Source organism: Chroicocephalus ridibundus, chromosome 2 (assembly GCF_963924245.1).
Source record: "Chroicocephalus ridibundus chromosome 2, bChrRid1.1, whole genome shotgun sequence".
In the NCBI taxonomy this organism is placed as follows: Eukaryota; Metazoa; Chordata; class Aves; order Charadriiformes; family Laridae; genus Chroicocephalus; species Chroicocephalus ridibundus.
This window is the reverse complement of record NC_086285.1, coordinates 79,548,305-79,564,399: the sequence shown is the minus strand read 5'-3', so window position 1 is coordinate 79,564,399 and position 16,095 is coordinate 79,548,305. Positions and strand designations below refer to the sequence as shown.

The following is a 16,095-nucleotide window of genomic DNA, read 5'->3' as shown; positions in this document are numbered from 1 at the left end:
AGTGCCATGCGCCGCGCCGCGCCCCGCCCCTGAGCCCCGCCCCACCGCGGGGTGGGGGGCGCTTTGCGCATGCGCGTTCGGATGTGTTTCTTTTCTTATTTACTGGCAAAGATTTTTGCACTGCGCCTCTAATATGTTGAAAGGTCGTTGATAGGGTTTGGGGTAAGAGTAATTTTTTTCCCTCTCTCACACTCACTTTAAGAAATTTTCTTGCAGGGCCGCCCCCAGCGGCACCGTCTGCCGCGCGGCCTGGCGTGAGGGCCCGGTGCTTTTGTTCACAGAAACCGGCTCCTCGCGAGCTCCGGCGCAGTCGCGGGCAGTCAAGTGTTGCTCACCCGTGGCTGAGCGATAAAACTCGGGTAACGGGCGATGCCGGCAGGGCGTGAGGGAGGATGTGACTCAGAGCACGGGCCAAACCAGTTTCGTGAAGGTGGCGTGCTGCGCGGGTTTATGGACGTCTGCTGAGTTGGTGTCCTGTCCTTCCCCATGCTGCTGTAATTCCTCTGGGGCTGGAAAGGAACATCTGGGGAACTTCACTAGATTCACAAACCCCATTCTCCCAACCCCGTCCAAGTGTAGTAGCCGCAATGCAAGTTTGACTTAATAATTGTGGTGCCGCTTCGTGAGTTTGTTTTGCAATAAGATAGTTCACTGGACTTTTTTGATAGCCTTTGGTCTACTTTTTATCTACGTTTTACTTCCTTGTAAATTTACTTGTTAATTTAACTTCCTTGGGGATAATTTCCCTTCTCTCTTTCCCTTCTCTTTCTGATAAGTGAATCAGAGTATTCTCAAGTACATTCCTGTCACTAATATTTCTGTCTGTGTCATCTGTACCTATGATTTTCAAACCTGTAATGTTATATTTCGCTTTTAGACCTAGGTTTAAACCAATAAGTACATCACAGGCGTGTAAACAGTAAATGCCTCTCCAGTCACACTGAACTGGCTTCTGAAACTCCAGGAAAAACAACTGGTTTCTGCGAATGTGAATAAGATTAAAAAAAAAATCAGAAAAGGCACATGTGTCTTTACAGATGACAGGCTAAATCTTGTACTCCTTACTTAAGTCTTACTCATACAGTATTTCTACTGTAATTTGCCTTTGCAGCTAGTTTTGCTGAGGAAAGACTGGCTGAATGCTGAGTAATGACATCAAGATTAATTCCTGAGAAGCTAATGAGGTGTCACGTCAAGGGTACTACTTCAGTTTGAGGGACAAGTACAGTCACCGTATCTAACACTTCCCATTGCTGCGGTTCCTGTGTTACCATGTTCTAAGAATCCATATCATAATGATTGTGTACAACGAAGTGTAATGAAAATAAAACATATTGAAGATGTTATTATAGGTACCTATTGGCCTCAGGTAAGCCTGTCTCCTAATTGCCCGGGGCATTGTTACTCACATTGCTATGACGTTCGGTGGCACAGATACACGATCTCCCGTGTTTCTTCAGGCTGAGCAAGTTGTGGAGAACGCTTCCTGCTGTTGTCTCTTGGTATGGAAGGAAGGGGACCAGACTGCATGTTGCATGAACACCTTGGGCCAAGAATAGATGGATACGTCAATAAAAGAAGTCATGTCTACAGCACAGCCAGGCCTCATATGTGTGATTCTCCTCCACTGTGGCAGCTGGGAGGTGGCTAGGGATGACTAATGTTAGTATCAGAGTGAGACTTTGCTATTAATTAGATGACATAAGAGCCATGCAGCTAAGGGAAATCGCTGCCATAACTTAACAGCACAGGTAGGCAAGGCAGACAAGAAAGGCAAGAAAATACAACCTTTATTTTTCTATATTTTTCAACCTGATGAAATGACGCAGAAGGATCAATCCGACCCAGGTGACAAAGGCTGTCAGTAACAAAACTGGCAGGTAAAATTCAGGTTGTCCAAGTCTCGTTACATTACCTTGATCCTGTTCACTGTACACACAGTGAGCTCATGCACCCAGGACTGAACCTCCAGGCTGAACCACCCCTGTGTCTCTGGAGGTAAAAACAGTGGGTGGGAGTGGCAGAGGCTTCCCTGGACAAACCCAGCCTTTCGAGGAGAGCCTGCAGGCTCAGCACAGGCGCAGGGGAGAAAGAAGTGGCCTTTGGGCAGGCATTTCCTCCATGCCCAGCTCTTGCCCAGTCTGAGTGTCACTGGTCGTATGTCGTGGCCACATGCCACCCATCCCTTCCCACACACCTGGTGGTTTGCAACTGGGACAACCTGCTGCTGCTACCACCAGCCACCAGTTTTAGATTTTGTTCTGTAGGAATGATCGGTTCTTGAGCAAATATGAGATGAGGTGGCTTCTAAGGTGGGTCAAGGCACGGCCATGGCCTGTCCCACTGCCCCAGCCAAGAGCAGGGCAGCTGGAGGCACGGGGGCAGCCCCAGCCCTGGGCATCAGGCATCTCCCCGGGAATGAACCAAGGCTGGGCTGGGAAGGGCCGTGGGGTCACAGGTCAAAGAATCCAATTTAAACCAAGTTCGGAAGATGAATCATCTACTTCTGCAAAACTGGCATTCAAAACCTAACATTTCCTCTTCCGTCTTCTGCTTTTACATTCTGGCTTGAGAGAACATGAAGCCTGCTGGAAGACCTTGGTCTTGTTCATCCATTTCACTGGGAAGACATTCAAAGTCTGTGGTGGATGGTGGCAATACATTTTCTGGCATAGTACAGTAATGGGTCTGGTTGTGCCTCCACAAAAATTTAAATTTGGAAAATAAAATTTAAATTTATACCTTTTGAGATAAACTCATTGCATTTCTTAGTTATGTTATTTTTCACTGTACTTCTGGTTTAGTTTTTAAACTTGGAAACTGAAAATATGTGAATGCTTGATACATCATGAGCAAGTGAGCAGCTGTGTAATGCTAGTTGCCGGCTGGGGTTAAACCACAACAGCACAGAAATAAAAATGTAGCTTATTTTCTTAAATTGTGAGATATAAAAAAATTAAAAGAAATCTAAGAATTAATACAGTCCACTACTATGTTTTTTGAACATCGTTTAGCATAGTGAGTTTCAAGACTTTTTTTCTACTGTTACGTGAATACCAACAAAAATTGTCAGGAACAAAAATGAAATCTGAAACAATATTTTTCTTAGCTTTGCCTGTGTTGTCTTCAAGGATAGTATTTGTCCTATACAGCATAAGCCTGAGAATTTCTGAGGATTTTGTCATCATGAACTCACCAGACAGGGACACTCATATTGACACTCTGTATATTGGCCTAGAACAAACATTTCATCTAAGTCTTCTCTGCGTGGCGTTTCATATGTTAGGTCTTGTGAACTCATCGAGACTGAATGGAATAAAATCTCCTCGATGATAACTTCATGCGCGATTGAGCAGATGTGGCTTCAGGGCTGTGTTGGTTGACTCATATTCATTAAGATATGCAATTTTGCCAGCTGCAACTGCCAACTCTTCTACCCATATGTGAGTTCAAGGAGGGATTTTGTGCTATGCAGTGTTGAGTTTGGTGCAGCAGCATTTTTCTTTGAAATGTCTTCACAGTCACAGCGTTTAACAGGCTTACAGCCCTACTCAGTTCAGAGATTTTATTGCTAACAAAATTAAAAACTGTTCCCCAGCCAATGTTTCTTTGAGTTTAAAAAGCTTTAAGTTTGGACTGTGCACTTTGGGTTGCTTCACATTGCCTTCATTTATATTTTTGATGACCTGTAGAATCCTTGGAAAAACTCCTAAGGATGTTGTAGATGCTCTCATCACCTGAGGGTCTTTTTTAACCACTGCCCGATTTTTCAAAAATACATGCTGTAATCCAAAGAGAAACCATGGGTCTCATAAAATTGGCAGATCGGGTTCTACAGCCTGTGTTACGCAAGGGTTCAAGCCAGCTGGTTGTCACAGCTTGTGCCTCACTCTCTTAAAAAGACACAAATCTGTGAGTTGACCCAGCTTTTCTTTCTGGGAATCTGCTCTCCTGTGCAATAGAAAGCCTGTAGTGTTTACTGTTGCCAGAGTACCAGAAATCTAAATTGTGTTAGGCAATGAGAAGTAGAAAAGCAGTTCCGCTCCAGTAAGTACTTTGGAAAGGATTACCAGACTGCTCTGCACAGATGAAAGGGCGATAACTTCTGCCATTCCAATTTACAGCAGAATAACTGAATTTAGCTGTTGCAAACCAGAGTCACCCTGCATGAGTAAGTTTAAAAACCGAGGTGCTACCTCTGATGCTTCCAGCAGACTTTATTCTCATGCTAAATTCAAAGTGTTTTTTGCCTGTGTGACTGCAGAGAGCAGTGTTTACAACATTACTGAATGACTCGCAGTCTGAATGAATAAGGGGATAAAGGGGAAGAGAACTGCTCTGGGACTAGACCATACTGCCGCTCCTTCAAAGAATTTTTATTCTGAATGGTGGTTTGTCTTGTCATTTTCTTCAAAGTGGTATTTTAAGAAGCAAGGGTCTAAACATGCCCTCTGCTTCAGAGCTGCAGAAGACCTTACATACAGAAGATCTCTCACAGTTCTTTAATTCATGGCAGGGTAGGAAGAAATGGGGCCACCCAAGGTGTCTTCCAACCAATATGTTCCGTCTTTCCACAGTACAGAAGATGCAACGGTGGTGTTACGGGGGAAGGAGCACCGCAGTGGTAAGACACTTGCTGTTGCACCTCTCACTTATGCAGGCTCAGGGGAGCACAAGGAAGTCCCACAGCCACCAAAGGCCAGCCGCTGTACTGGGAGTAGCAGGCTGTGCAGCTACTGCAGTCTTGTCTGCACGAGGTTTCTGGGCTAGCATTTCCCGCTTAGATCCCTCTTTATTAATCCCTAAGCCTTTTAATTAGGCCTTGTATAGAAAGGAGCAGAAACTGGATAGAGAAGTCATTTAATTTTCTCTTCATGCAAGCCACTCTTAGCAGAATAATTTTCATCTCAACCAGGAAGCTCTTTGAACCAGGCTGTTATTCTGCCATAAGCTGTCTGTAATCCTTCCACACGTACAACACTTTCTCCACACCTTTCAATAAAATTCTCACTAACAAGCCTTTTGCCCTGTTTTACCCAACACCCACTGGAGTCAATAGTCACTTTTGCAGTGGGCTTTGAATCTTGACCTTAGATAGACAGATGGATAGGTATTTGCATTACCAAAAGTTCCTGTAGACCTAATTACATCTTTATGTCCTACTCCTGTTATATAAATGTTAATGTTATTGTGTTAATAAGTTTATTAGCTTGCTGGAATATGCATAAGTATCCTCTGAAGTTTCCCCATTAAGGGGACCATTAGATCTCAGAAGAACTGAAGAAAGCTGCTTCTCAGTAGGTCACCTATCATGAGGGTAAATATAACTGGGAAAGTGAAAAGGAAGCATTCTATTGTCAAGTCCTAGCACTTTCTTTTGTAAAATATAGAATAGTTTTTTACAATTTACAGCTTTTTTGTACTTTTCCTATTATGGGCTAATATAATATTCTTTTCTGTGTGTTTTGTGATGCAAGTCTAGTGGCCCTGGGTTAGCGGTCACATGAGCTGAATCCACTGCTGAGTATGGGAGTAGCTCCCTTGCTTTCATGGGCACTAATCATTTTACATTAACTGGGGTTTTGCACCATTTGTTGTACATTTTGCATCTGGAAGTCAAGATAAGTTTGCAGGTATAACTTCTATAATTTACTGATCATACAGACAATATGCAGGGTGTGTTCCTTCAAGTGGTGCGTAAGAACGCACACTGTGATTTGGTTGCCTTTAACAGATCTGCCAAATACCAACTGGAGAAGCAAGAATTAACATGTTCACACCTCATCTTAGCTGCATTCTCGTATCAACAAAGGCCTTCACTCCATCCTCTACTGAAAACACACAACAGGAGAAAATTCAGCCTGTGAAGGCGCAGCCATTTCCAATGAAATATTCAGCAAATATTGATTCTAAGCTTTTATTTTCCTTTAGTATGCATATATTCAGGCTGTAAAACTGCACTAAGCAACTCTGGGAAAGTGTGTGCCTTCACCCACATTAATCACGCAGACACATAACTACTTGGATTACAGAATAAAGTGACTCATCTGCTGATGACAATGGATAAAAGAAAGAGGGGAAAAATCCCTAATTCTCACACCCCCTCCCTCTGTACATCATAAGGAGACATTTAAGGGAGTAATACAAACACAGAGCTGGAAGGGAAGCTGTGTGTTAGAGTCCAGGTCTGCTACGGTGGGCAGTGAAGGTCACGAAATCCCTTCCAGAAACTGCCGAAGCTCTGAGTTAAAACTGGTCTGGTGTCTGAGGGACAGGGCTGCTTGGTCCCTTTACTCCTCTTGGGAAAGGTACTCCTGCTAGTTTCCCTTATGTCAATGGGATCTCCTCTCTCTTTAGAATTTCCACATTGATCTAGTCACAGGAGCAATCCTATCCCCATGCAGATTTTTTATTTTTGAAGGAGGATAATTCTAAAATTGCTCCTATGCTGTTAGGAACTTACTGGTGGCCTAGCATGCTGCCAATAATTCAGTAGTTGAGGTCCTCCACAGATCTATAATCAAGCACAAAAAATTGTGGATATGTAGAGAAAGCATCCTCAGTAACAGTGCTCCCATGGTAAGGTGGTTTCAGTAAGGTGAGTCCATTCACTTGAACAATACTAGGGAGTGGCACTTCAAAGATTTGAAAATATCACCAAATGGGAAAAAAAAGTCTGAGGAAACACGACGAATGTGAGTGTGTTTGCATTTTTTCTGGGACAAATGTAAGGCAGGTGATTTTTTGAGTGACAGTTCCAACCTGGCAAAGGAAGCTGGTGCAGTAACTGTGGGCATCAGTGACAAAGGAAAAAGAATATTATCTGTGTCCCCATGAGATGGCACCCTGAACCAGCAGTGCACACAGGGATGGTTTCAAAATTTTTTCTTCCTGGAAGGAGTGGATCAGAGATGCTTTAGTGAGAAGTAATTAATCCAAAGCATTGACTCTCTGCTTTTGTTTCACCGAAGTTGATCTTAGTCTTTGTACAGTGGGAAAAAGATAAAGTTTCAGAATAATGTGTCAGGGGTTTTTGTCTCTTTTACATATATGTATTTCCTCTTATATTTTGGCTTCCTAGCTGTATTGCGAGGCTATTTTCACAGGCTCTTCCAAATAGTCAGTCAAATCTATTTCTTTATTAAGCTGATTTATTTGTATTACACCAAGCATTATGCCCAGTGCGAAGCATTGGGAGCAACGCTTTTAGGGAAAATAGGCAGATCCTCAACAACCTGATTCCAACACACGGAATCATTCATTTCCCATTCGCCAGATTAAAGGCTTTGTTCTCACTGAAAACTGTCAGCTGTTTAGTTGCCTATTTCATTTTTTTCCCAATTAGATGTATAGCTCAGTCCAGAACAGCCTCGCTTAAAAAAAACCAAAAGTGAGCACATGTCAGTGTGAGAAATTACTTTCCTGTCCGTTATTAGAAGTAATCACTGGTGAGTAATACTTCTACGTCAGCAGACATGTCTGAAGAAAACTGTATTGCCACCGTACGTGTTGAATCAGTGTGTTGCTATGTGACACCATCCTTTATGCATATCAGTGCAAATGCCTTGGGAAGAAAGAGAAGAGAGAGTCAGTTTGTTACTGTTCAGTTTGTGTCTCTCTCAATAGAACCATAGAATAACACTTTATTCTTGCAAGTGTTATTTTAATTTCGAATTAACTTGTGGTTTCTAACTGTCAGTCTGATCTTTGCTAGCATTTCTTATGAAAATTAAAAATACATTGGCTATGGCTTATTCCTGTTGCTAAATAATAATCTAGACCCATGTTATGTGAGGAATATGGAAAGTTCTGCTGTGTATACCTGTTTACAGACACTGTAATCTTACCCCTTGAATTTTTTTAATTGTGTTAAAATTGTAGGTCGCTGTGTCAAAATAAAAGTGTACAAATGGCTTCCTATCATTGGCTTCCTTGCACGATCCAAAGCTTACTGTGAAACCTGTAACTCGATTAGAAGACGTTTCATTACACTCAGCATAGAAAGAATGCACCAATTTGTTCTATTTATTATTCAGTCCCACTTGTAGATGATTTCCCAGTGGTTGGTCTCCAAAGCATGACAGCATTAATTGCAATCAGACATGCACTGAGCATTACTGAGTTTGGGGAAAAAAAGAAGAAAAGACTACAGTGGATGCTTTGAGTCTCTGAAATAGTTGAAGTAGTTCTCCACGCTGTGTTGAGCAGCAGGAGTATTCCCTCCCCCTGAAAATGAGTTTGTTCGCAGGGTGGAGAGAAGGAGGCTGTTTTTCTTTCCTTTCCAGCAGCATGTAGGAACAGCGTTCCGAGGAGGTGTTGAGAGGGAGTGGCGGGGAGAGCCGGGGAGCCGGGGCAGAAAACGGGCTGACTAACAGGAGAGTCACCTGGCTGGTTGCAGCCCTTCTGCAACAAAGCATGTCCGGCTTGTTGGCTCATAGGTGACGACACACACATGTAACCGCTGGATCCCAGTGTCCAGCAAGGTCTTAGTTTGTGTTTTTTCTTTGGGCTGTTGAAGACCTGGAAGAGTGGGGACAAAAGCCCAGTTATTACTTCATCAGTAGACTGCAACTTATCTGAGTTACAAGGATTATGATTTCAATAATCAAAGTGTTCCACATCACACCCTCATTTTTTCTACCTTATTTATTTACCTTATTTTCTGAGATTCTACCACAGTAGAAGCTGTCCAACTCACAGGGGGCTTAAAAATAGTTTTGATTCTTTGATAAGGAAAAATCCTGTTATTAGTTCTATCATTTTTTTTTAACTTGGTGGCAGAAATATAGGTCATAATAGGTGTGTGTTGAAAATACTTTGAGATTAAATTGAACAAGACTAATTTAGTGAAAGGTAAATGCAGGAGGCGGAGAAGGTGATGCAACTAGTTGTCATTCATTCAGACTGAGAAAGTGTGTTCCTGGACTGGGGGAGAACCACTTTACTTCTTGTCCCTTGCAAACCTCAGTTACCTGAGGTTAAGCATCTTCTACTTTTCACATTAACGTCTTCTGCTTTTCCACATCTTCCAGGTTGGGCTATAAGTAAGGCTCAGTCATATGTCAGGAATTCCCATAAATATGAATAAAAAGCTACTGAGAAGTCACAGTTAGTTTAACATTACTTCCAACAGCAAATGAACCCAAAATATCCATTCTCAGGAGAAGCAGGACTGTCCTCTGAACTGCTCAGTTACCCGTGCCGGTGTGGACTCCTTCATTTGAAGCATCACAATTCCAGCAGTGATTATTAGTTTCATGGCACCACAGCCAGAAATAATTTTCCATCAGTAACTAGGTCAGGCTGAAGGATTCTGTACAGCTACATAGTGCCAGACCTCAACTATCAAAGAGTAATTTTCCAGCGGAGGGTAGGTGATGTTTACACACCTCCAGCTTGGCAATGTAGAGTCCTTTCCCTTTTCCACTGCCCAGCCTTTAAAAGAAACTGATGCATCTACTTGCATCTGTGTTTCCTATGCATCAATAGCAAGGAAATGGACCTGGTGAGTTGTGCTGCCTCTGTCAAGGCAGTCTGGCTGTTGTCCCCGTCCCTGCAACTTATCCAGAAGCTCCTGAGCCACTTCACAATAACCTTACTTGGTAGACCTGGGTCAGAAGGAAAGTTTGCTCCTGCAGAGACGGCAATGTTTGTCTTCATATTACCTGCAGACATCTGAGAAGAGTCTGGGAGCCAACATTATTGTGGATTTTCATCAAAATTTCTCTTATAGAAGGCATAATTGGGTACATAACAATGCTGGCCCAGATGGCACAGTTTAGCCAGGTGGCCTATATCTTATTTTAATTGCTTAAACATATCCACACCCTGTCTTTGTTATGAATTCACTTATGGCAAAGCATGCAAATTTTAAATTTGCTGTCTGGTAATGATGGAAGGTGAACCCCATCTGCATCACAGCAGAAAGTAAAATATAATTTCCTTTGGGTAATAAGAACTGAGGAGCCTTTTGGAAGGAAATATGGGTAGGATCTGGTCAGGATGCCGTGGTGTGGAGTGACTTATGCTCAAAGCAAAACAGGAACGTGTCATTCCAGGAGATAACAGCTGTCACCAAGGAGGCACTGTGTCAGTGAAAACACATCTTTTTGTTTCCTAAGCCTTTCATTTGGGCAGCTGGACATGCCAGCACTGCAAACCTGAAAGCAAACTCACTTATCTTGCATTTACCTTTTGTAGCCTAAAACTATGCAGGGCCACCTGGAGTTACTGTGGTATGAACCTGGGCTGTGCCCGTGGTGTGGCACACCGTTTCCTCATGGGGACTGAAACGTAGCCATGGCCTCCCAGGGAGCACTTGCTGGTGTTCCCTGCTACGGGTGGCTTGGCTGCCCAACCAGGGAATGGTGTGGAGCAGGGGAAGGCCACCGCTTCCTTGCTAAGGACTGTGCACATCTTTCAAATAAAAATGGACTTGGTGGGCTGCGCCATCTCCTCACCTTCTCATTTTCTTCTCCCATCCCTATCATGTTCATCAGCAGTCAAGTGGACTGTATGGCATGAACCCAGCAGTCCCCATCCTGGAGGTGAAGGGATAGGACTTTCTGTTCCTCTCCCACCTCTGGGGAGAGCTAGCAGCAGGGAAGGCTGTGCAGAGGGCCTGGGTGCCAGTGGGAGGAAGCTCTTGCTTTATAGCAGTAAGAAGGGCAAATATTTTTCCTTGAGCGTTAACTCCAGTCTAGCCTTGGGCTTTTAAGGCAACCAAATACACACATATGCCACTTACAAAGACAGAGTTAAGACACTGTCTTAATGCATATACAGATGCCAAGTGCCCAGCCACGCACACCTACAAATTTTGGTTGTCTTCCTGGGTGTCTTTTTCACAATTACAATTTTTTCTGCAAATAGCGGCAATTCCAATGTAACTTGGAGTACTGGTTTTGCTCAGAAGGTCTTTTAATTGCTCATCTGCCCCTGTATTCTCTGCTTCGTAGTCTTCGTTCATTCTTGTCTGGTGCCTTTTGTACTGCGGTTGCTGAAGGCAACGCACAAAGGCTGCTCTTTCCTGCCGGAGCTTGTTGTTGTCTTCAGTAGCTGGGCAGGCAAAGACAACTCTGGTGTGAATCATTTTCCTCCTCCAATGTAGGAGTTGCCATAAAGAATGATTAAGGGGGGAGGAAAAAAAAAAAAAAAGAAAGGGAGAGTGAGAGGGAGTGAGTGTGTGTGCGTGCACAAATTAGGGTTGGGAAAGAGGGAGTGGTGTCAATGAGCAGGGAAGCTAACAGAGTCTTCTGCTCGGCAAGGTTTCACCACGGGTAGCTGGTTCTTCGTGCTGTGTCCATTTCATTGATTCGTTTACTGGGATTATAGCCTTGCAAAGTAAGTACGGCTTTTTTTCTTCCTCTGATACTTTCATTAATGCCTAACTAATGGTTAAAAAAACCTCCATTGTGAAACATAATCGAGTAGAGGGAGTGTAATAAGGAATTTTGTACAAAAAGGTGTAATGTGGAATCAAACAAGCAAAAAAACCTTCACAAACTACAATGTTTTGGCTTCGTCCCAAAACTGCTGCATTTGCCATGCTATATTTCTTCCCCCTGAAAAGATTCATTGGAAGCTGTGAAGAGGACCTGGCAGGTGAGGCGGCAAGGGCATTAGGAATTATTAAAATATGATGGTTTCTTGCAAATGGCTTTCCCCATATCAGGTATTATGCCTTGAAAATGCTCCACGTGTCAAAGTAGGATTTAGACCGTTTTGTAAGTCTCTGTCACAGAGGAGTATTCTCATTTTCTGCAGAGGCGTGTATGCTGTGTGCTGTTTGCATTGAGTTATTAATCAAGTGACTAATCTACACTTGTTGAAAGTGAAGGGCAGGAACTTAGGTCCAGTAATTACCCCTTTATTTTCAATGTGACCATTCAGTTTGAAGAATTTACTGGCTACTGAGGTACAACAAAGCATATTGTGGTGGCTCATTTCTCTCTTTCCTTCCTGGAATGACTTTCCCTGCTACATTGCTGACAGTGCTTTTCCCCAACCATACGAGACGCTCTGGTCCCACATCAGTCCGCTGTCTTGTGTTCCTCAAAGAAATGTCTGTTCAGAGGAAATGGTGTTCTTGTTGCGCAGCCAGGTAGTCTGCCAGGTGGAGAGTTGTCATTTGTGTAGAAGTAAGAAGAAAAGGCTGACAGAAGTCTTTTATTTCCTTTATATTTTGTGTTTGCTGCGTAAGAGCTGAAGTGGGGTGATGTTAAGTGCTTGAGCTAGTTTCAAATATTGATGCCTCACTCGTGAAACGTGTGCGTGGGCTGTTTCGTATCATTTATCCTCTCGGTGGAAGTTTGTTTGAACTGGAGAGACTACAGCGCTGCCACTCACAGCTCCTGAGCTGTAAACCCAATACAACCCCCCAGCGCTGGATGGCCAGCACTGTCCACGCTTTATCTGCCCCAGGTGCCTTCTCCTGGAAGGACTGCTTAACCGAGACAAAAATAAAATAAATACTTGTTTTGCTTTATCAGATTATCCCTACCATATAGCTAACTTAACTTGTCAGATACTTCCACACAGACATTGCTATTCTCCTGATTATATTTTTAAAAGATAAGCTATATTTAGCTTTTATCTCAGTAAACAGATAGTAAACAAAGCCTCTCTTGGGTTTTTTTTTTTTGGTTTTGTTGTTGTTGTTGCATTCAAGAGTGACTAAGCAAAAATGGTGTCTTATACTAATAAACAAGTTTGTATCAGGTTTTTCTAAACAGGTTCAGTAGCCTTTCAGCTCCCTTCTGTATCTCAAGGTGTTTCTGTAGCGCTGTGGCAGAGTCACAGTTTTAAGCAAAGCTGGGTGGATCACAAGCTACCTGTGCTTAGAAGATGCCCCAGTGCCGCGGGCCTCTCTGGAAATGCTGACATACTGCTTTCCCGGGAAAGGAGGGACTCAGCAAGAATCCATGCAGCAGGCCTTTTTAAAATTTCATTTTCAATTTTTTTGACTCCTCCCTGTTTGAGGGTTCCCTGTGATTACTGATTCAGGAGCTGCATCTGATTTCTGGGCAGCTAATGGGCTTTCCTCTTGATGGGGCCCTCAGCCCTTCTCACTTGACTGGAACTGGCTTTGATGGACTCACAAGGCTTGGGACTCTCAATGCTTTAAAGAGGTTTAAGATTTTGTAATATTTAGCACAGTAAATTCTTTTCAAGCATATGAATGTCGTGAGCTCCTAAATACCATACATCATTAATAAATGGAGCATAACAAACTGACTGACCAGGTGCAGTTGAAAAAGAGGGTGGAATAGAGATGAGCCCATCATTCAAGGCTAAGGGTGAAACTGAGCTTTTTTCCCATCAACACGTCCCAGATTGGTGTTATTTCAATAGTAGCACAAAAAGAAAGAAATGATAACAATGGAGAGCTTTACCACTATCAGAAATAGTTTCACTCAGCACAAAAGAAGCTTTGAGAGTATCAGTAGTTACTGGGTGAACAAAAGGTAAACAGAAGGTTCACCACGAAATACCTCCCATTTTCCTCACTAAAAAGGAACATCAAAACGTAGAAAATGATCCAACACGAACAGTATCAGAGCTACCAATGAGGTAAGAAAAGAAGAGTTTTTAAGCCATGGTACAGCTTTTCACTGGCATGAGGAAGAAGAGTTTCATTCAATTTTGCAAAATTTCCTATTTTACTTTCTTACTCTGAATCTCTCGCAACCCAAGGAAGCGAAACACAGGTAGCACATCTTAAAATCACCCTAGGTTTGCCAATATAACTGAAAATACTAATTTTAGAATGGCAGCGTAGCATTTGCAATATTAAGCCAGAAAGGAACAAGAAGAATTTTATTAAGGATGATTTTACATTTGCTCCTTTGCCCCTGTTGTTCCAAGGTGCTCCCTCAGCAGCAGTCTCAGTCCTTCAAACTTGTTTTAACTGTCTTTTGCCACTGTTCTGCCCAAAGCTCTTCTCCTTCAAGGTGTGTGCTGAGCCCATGGTTTCTGGCAAGCTTGACTTTTCTGGTAATTAGTTGCCTTCATGTGTGAGAGAAATTGTGACGACCTAAACGAGATAGATGGTTGCAGTGCCGGACTGGCGCTTAGTTCTCCCTTTACACCCATAAGATCTCTGAGACGCGTTTCCTGAACTTCACTCCGACGTCAGCTCGACGCCTGCTGACACTGTAAAATGGGATCTCACATGGATGATCTCTCTTTACCAAGCAGCTGCTGGGCACTGCTAGGCTACTGGAAGACGGACAGGTCCGGCCAGACCTGGACTGGGTTCTGGCAAAGCCTGTAGATGTTGCAAAGCGTACTCCTCTGCATTTTTATGTGGTGGCGTCATGGTTTCACCCCAGCCAGCAACTAGGACCATGCAGCCACTTGCTTACTTCTCCCCCTCCCTGCCAGTGGTATGGGGAAAAGAACTGCGAAAAATAAGGAAAACTCATGGGTTGAGATAAAGACAGTTTAATAAGTAAAGCAAAAGCTGCGCACACAAGCAAAGCAAAACAAGGAATTCATTCACCACTTCCCATCAGCAGGCAGGTGTTCAGCCATCTCCAGGAAAGCAGGGCTCCATCATGCCTTATGCTTGCTTGGGAAGACAAACGCCATGACTCAGGATGTCCTCCCCTTCCTGCTTTTCACTCCCAGCTTTGTATACTGAGCATGACATCATATGGTATGGAATATTCCTTTGGTCAGTTGGGGTCAGCTGTGCTGTCGTGTCGTCTCCCAACTTTTTGTGCCCTCCCAGCCTACTCCCTGGTGGGGTGGTGTGAGGACCAGAAAAGGCCTTGACTGCTTAGCAACAACTAAGAACATTAGTGCGCTACCAACATTATTCTCACCCTAAATACAAAACATAGCACTATACCAGCTGCTAGTATAGTTAATGCTACTCCAGCTGAAACCATGACAGGGGATAGCTTTCCTCGGTGATATATATTTAATATTTGCCCTCTTCAAGACAAATTCCCTTTTTTTTCCAGTGGGGAGGGGATTTGTTAGCAAACAGTTTGTTGCTAATACCAACAGTCAGTACATTTTGCGAGAGTGCAGTGCTGGTTAGGTGTGCTTTTCAAACATGGATTTAAAAAGCCTTGGTTTTATGCCAGTATCTTTTTTTTTAAAAACTTAATTAGATTGTGCAATGCATTTCAGTAACCTTTTACACAGCACCTTTTAGCCCCCCAAAAAACAGTTGCGAAATAAACCAAATAGATCCAAGGACATGTATAAGTTAATTAAAATAAAAATAAAGACACTTATTTTGAAAAAGGACTTCTTGTCATGGTTTAACCCCAGCTGGCAACAAGAACCATGCAGCTGCTCACTCACCCCCCCTCCCCTTCTGCCCTGCAAGAAGGAATGGGAGAAGAGGGAAAAAAAAAGGAGGGGAAAGAAAAAGAGCCTTTGTGGGTTGAGATAAAGACAGTTTAACAGAAAAGGAAACATAATAATCATAGTAATGATAATAATAATGACAGGGGTCACTCTCACCGCCTGATGAATTGGTAATGTCCTGAGCAGTGATTTCGTATTCCTGTCCCCCAGCTAATCCCCATTTATATACCGAGCATGATGTTTATGGTGTGGAATATTTCATTGGCCATTCCCTCGTTCTGTCTGTTCTTCTATGGGAAGCTGAAAAAAGTCCTTCAGTAGTGTAAATATCACTTAGCAACAATTGAAAGCAATAGGTATTATCGAGATTCCTTTCATGGCAATCCCTAGAAAGAAAATTAACTCTTTCCCAGCTGAAACCAGGAAGTATCCACGCCTTATTGCATACCATTTATGCCATGCCCAGGCCTTATACTTTTCATAGTCACCACCATTTTCCTGTCTTTGAAATATATATATATATTTATACACACACACATACGTATGCACATATAATTTCCTTAGTCTGTGGGCCATCCCTATAAAATATCCATTGAGTTCATTTAGTCACTTTGGGCTCCATCTGTCATAACAGTCTTTCAGAGCAGGAGAGGTGGTGTGTGTGGTATTGAATTGTGGCATGCTGCATCTGGACCTCACAACTGGTGTATCTGGCATGGTCCACGTCCATGGTCTGTGGGGTGAACATGTCAATCTTGAGAAAGTTGCCAG

General features: G+C 43.0%; 1 protein-coding gene across 2 annotated transcripts in view; it reads left to right on the top strand.

Moving 5' to 3' along the window:
- The first annotated feature begins 29 nt into the window (after nucleotides 1–29).
- SERPINB5 (serpin family B member 5) overlaps nucleotides 30–16,095 on the top strand; it is a 28,630-nt gene continuing 12,564 nt past the window's right edge. Inside the window, exons 1-4 of one of the 2 annotated variants that reach the window (XM_063326037.1) lie at nucleotides 30–162; nucleotides 1,112–1,369; nucleotides 1,461–1,662; nucleotides 4,578–4,624. The gene's annotated coding sequence lies outside the window, so the exon portion shown is untranslated. Of the gene's footprint in view, nucleotides 163–1,111; nucleotides 1,370–1,460; nucleotides 1,663–4,577; nucleotides 4,625–11,220; nucleotides 11,344–16,095 lie in introns of those variants that run through there. The other variant, XM_063326038.1, reaches the window with a different exon arrangement.